Genomic DNA, 5,032 nt, shown 5'->3' on the forward strand with positions numbered 1-5,032 from the left:
CAAACCTTCGGTAATAGCACGCCAAACCCGAAAACTCGAATTTCCGATCATCGATTTTGGTGGCTTCCATCCTAGAAGCGCCTCAATTTTTCGAGGATCCACTCTAATTCCTTCAGCAGAAACCACATGACCTAGAAAAGCCACTTCTCGCAACCAAAATTCACACTTACTAAACTTTGCATACAGTTCCTTCTCTCTCAGCACTTGCAGCATAATACGTAGATGCTCCTCATGTTTCTCCTCGGTTTCGAGTATACGAATATCATCGATGAAAACTACCACGAATCGGTCCAAGTAAGGTTGGAACACTCGATTCATTAGATCCATGAAAGCGGCGGTGCGTTCGTCAACCCAAACGGCATAACGAAACTTCGTAATGACCATATCGAGTCCCGAATGTTGTCTTATGAATATCCACTTCCTTTACCCTTAATCGATGGTATCCAGATCGAAGGTCAATCTTGGAAAATACCAAAGCTCCTCTAAGTTGGTCAAATAAATCATCAATCCTTGACGGAGGGTATTTGTTCTTTATCGTCGGTTTGTTCAATGGCGTAATCGATGCACATGCGCATTGTCCGTCCTTTTCTTCACAAATAGCACGGTGCTCCCCATAGAGACACGCTTGGCCTAATGAAGCCCCTATCCAACAACTCTTGAATTTGAGCATTTAACTCTACTAACTCCTTGGTGCCATCCTATACGGTGCGATAGACACAAAGGCGTCATTCCGAGCAACAAGTCTATTCCAAACTCAACTTCTCGATTCGGAGGCAATCCCAAGCTCTTCCGAAAAACATCTTGGAACTCCTTTACGGTTCTAACCTTATCCATCGTCATCCCTCCTCTTTCAACCGACTTACAAATACCAATTAGGCTCACAACCTTTTCGAATCCACTTTTCGGCTCTTAATGCCGACACCACATTGGACAAATAATCCATTCTCTCACCTATCACCATAACCTCCTCATCCTTTGTAGTTCTTAACACCATTCGTTTAGTAGCACAATCCAGTCGCCTTATGCTTAACAAGCCACCCATTCCTAAAATGAGATCAAACTCTCGAGCAGTAACTCCATCGGATCTCCGGGAAAATCCTACCTTGAGTTTCTAAGGGTACATTCCTATACGCTTTGTCTACCCCGACCGAAAGTGACCCAAGGGACTTAGTACAGATACCCCATTCACAATCTCCTCGAAGCGGTCCAAGTTGTCCATAATCCGTTCTGTGGCCTCCAACCAATATTCCGCCACATTCGAGGCTATACCGACATGCTCTTAAAGATCTCTGTTCGTTAGTCCGAAGTTATTCGACATAGATCCTCGAATTTCGTTGCTGAACTTGCTCAGCAACCCTTTCAGAACACAGTATTGCCTGTGAGGCATCATCCTCGCACCGCCCATGAGACTCTACCTCTGTTGCCAGTGGTACCGGTGCATCCACCGCCAAGATATGTCTCGAGACGAAGATCTCGCTCGGCGCTTCCTCGGCTCCGTCCACGGCCTCTTGTACTCATATCGTATTATCTTGATTACGAATTTTTATGCATCAATTAATATTCCAGTGTTTATTACAGATGTTTTATAAATCAGACAGTAGTTCAGGGTTTGTTTTCGCAGAATCGAAGTCTAGCTACGATTTGATCTCTTATCGATTTTTCTATGGTTTCAGATCATCCTATCTAGAGTATCCTAGTAGGATTTTAGTACGACAGATAATTCAGAAAATATTCAAAGAGTTCGAGTAATACTTACAGACTTGGTAGGAGATTGAATGCCACCTTCTAAAGACTAAATTTTGAAAATCGAGTTTTTCAGATTCTTTATAAAATTTTCGTTTTCGAAAATTTTGTTTTTTGTAAACCCATTCCATAGCCGAGTAGTTGCAACCTAGGCTCGATACCACTAAATGTAGCACCCCAAACCCGGCCCGAAGTTATGGTGGATCCAAGATGCCACATCAAAACGTTAAAAAATCCATTCTAAGTCCGAAAATCGTACTTAATGTTCAAAAGATTAATTCATTAAGGGTTAAAGTGAATGGAAGTCATGCACCGTGTAGGAAACCGGAAAAGAGGTGGTGAGTCCATCGGATTGCTAAGTACCAAGCTCCTTTGGATCCAATCCTAGACATGCATACTACCATTGCCACACCTTAACGTCATGGATATTTCTAGGAAACCGATTTGATTAAGTCATTTTTAGGAAAAGTGATTAATTTTGGAAAATACTTTCATTGCGGAAGCTTTGCTTGTTGTCGTGTTATTTTGAAATCAACTGTTGTTTTTGAAAACGCGCCCTAAAGCTATCCAGTTTCAACAGTTAAAATAAGTAATACCTATCTTAGTAATACATATTAAAACCATAAAAAATAAATAAGCGGCCTTATTACATTTAAAAGCCCAAAACCTCAAACGTAATTAAAAGGATATCCAGTTCACCAGAAGAAAATCAAACTTTCAGAACGGGTGGCCACTCCGAATTCCCTCACAGCTCCAAGCCCACTATGGTTGGGGATTTCCTGCGTGGATGAAAATAAAAGGGGTGAGTTTGGGGAAACTCAGTGTGTAAGGAAAACCCATTCAAAGTCCAAGTCACTCAAGCCCATTGGGCCTAAGCCCATTCAGTAATGAGTGGTCTTGGGCCGAGCCCTTTTGATTACAATAAACGGGCCTTAGCCCTTATTCAGATAATGATATGGCCCATAGGCCCATTTCAAAATACATGCAACATCAATAACATATGCAAGCCCATTTGGGTAATAGTGGTGGTCTGGGCGAGCCCTTTTCAAATTACAATAAAGCGGGCCTTAGCCCTTATTCAGATAACGATATGTCCCATAGGCCCATTTCAAAATACATGCAACATCAAGAAACATATGCAAGCCCATTTGGGAGACTACTCAACCCACCAACCACTACACTCCACCGTACCAGCCATACACTCCATGTGGGAATAGCTCAACCCACCCAAATTTCAACACTCCACATTGCGACCTTGTTTGCTCGATTATCAATAAATTGAGGCAAAGCCTCCAAGACGTGGACAAGCCACTTTCGATACTTCCTCCGTCAATATCCCATCCATGCATCATATAATAACAACATGGCATGCAAGAAATAACAACAATCAAACATGCATTTAGGTCAATTTAACCCTAGGGGTATTTGGTAATTTTGCACCTAGGGGTATAACGATAATTTTCCATACATAAGGGTATTATAGTAATTTAGCTACTTTCGTGGTTTTTCATGCATATTCTTACTTTTCACGTACTAACGTAATCACGCATCGAGGGTTCTTACCGAATTGGGCCGTTGGCCCATCATTCCAATTTTGGCCCATTAAGCCCAAAAATATTGAGGGCACGTAAATCATGCACTTTGCGGTCCAAACATTGTAACTTACCAAAAACATTAATCGATTTACCTCACGAGCATTCGCTTTTCGCAAATCTACAAAATACGGTTTTCGGCATTTCGCTTTTCGACTTTTGCCGATCTAGACTAAGAAAGAGGTGTTAGTTACACACATTTTGCGACGATATCTTGACGAGATCCACACACGAACCGCCTACAATTGGATTACTAACACGTTAATCTAACTATTCAAATACAAACTACGTATTAACCCCTTACAATATTCGCCAACCACACCTACAGATCATAGTAAGCTTATAAGAAATCAACCTCTTTTCGACTCTGACTCTCCCACTCCAGTCGTTGCTTTTCTTTCTGTTACTTAAGCAACTCATTAACAAATTTTTGTCAATGTTTACCACATAATCATAATTTCACTGCAAGCTGTCTTCCTGAGCAATAGTCACTAAATTATTTATAACTGGAGCTACGAAACTCCAAATCAAGTTCCGTTAATTTTCCTTGAAAATAGACTCATATATCTTCTATCCATAAAATTTTCAGAATTTTTGGTTTAGCCAATCAATACCAGATTTTTCTCAAAGTTTCCCATGTTTCACTGTTTGACTAATCTGACCACACTTCATTACGAATCAAATTTCTCATTGTACAGAATTCAAAATATGTTCTCGTTTATTCCATTTGAAACTAGACTCATTAAGCTTTAATTACATAATTTATTAAGCTTCTAATTCATCTCCCACAATTTATGGTGATTTTCCAAAGTCACGTTACTGCTGCTGTCCCAAGCAGATTTATTACCAAATCACTCTTTCATACACCTATCTTGCATGCATGTTATTTAAACATGTATATCACCAATCAATCATCACATATCTATGATTTTTACTTAAGCATAATCTCCATTTCATCATTTTAAAGCACAACATATTAGCCGATTTTCCTTTAGCATCTAAGGCACATGCATGCTTATTTGTTTGGCTCAACTTCAGATATCTTCCATTTTCATCAAAAGAACATGAAACAACAACCATTTCCTTCATTTTAATTCATGACCAAATGCTCACAACACAACTAAAAATCAAAATATACTTCAAGAGTTAAGGTAGAATCAAGAAGAACTCATGAACCTCAAGATAGAAGCAAGGTACCAAGAACTTACCTTCAATTTTCCTCCTCCTAATGACCAAATACTCAAGAGCTTTCTCCTCTCTTTTCTCTTCTCTAACTTTCAGCTATGATGAACAAAGATGGACAAAACTTTGTTCTTTTCACCCCTTTTCTTTTAATAAAACTTCATATTTCATCCATTTAATTCTTTAATACAAAAGACATGAAATTCTTATCATGAAACATTTACCTAACCTATTATCATGGAACATTTACCTAATCTATTATCATGGAACACTTACCTAACCTATTATTATGAAACATTTACCTAACCTATTATTATGAAACATTTACCTAACCTATTATCAATTTGTATCAATTTGTACCATAAATTATGGATATCAAGTACTCATATTGTCTACAACAACATGATGGCTAGCCACTTCATGTAAAATGGGAGGTTTGTCATGCAAATCCTCCTATTTTGCGCTCCTATTTATTTGGCCACCTCAATTTAGCCTATAGCATTTTCAAACATTTT

General features: G+C 39.0%; 1 long non-coding RNA gene across 1 annotated transcript; it reads right to left on the bottom strand.

Annotated features, from left to right (window-relative positions):
* Positions 1-2,232: 2,232 nt before the first annotated feature.
* Positions 2,233-4,669, bottom strand: LOC128283732 (uncharacterized). The gene is made up of 2 exons (XR_008274140.1): positions 4,544-4,669; positions 2,233-2,522 (listed from the first exon to the last, which is right to left on the bottom strand). It is a non-coding gene; the product is annotated as an uncharacterized LOC128283732 (long non-coding RNA).
* Between the last annotated feature and the right edge of the window lie 363 nt (positions 4,670-5,032).

This window comes from Gossypium arboreum, chromosome 11 (genome assembly GCF_025698485.1).
Source record: "Gossypium arboreum isolate Shixiya-1 chromosome 11, ASM2569848v2, whole genome shotgun sequence".
Taxonomy (NCBI): Eukaryota; Viridiplantae; Streptophyta; class Magnoliopsida; order Malvales; family Malvaceae; genus Gossypium; species Gossypium arboreum.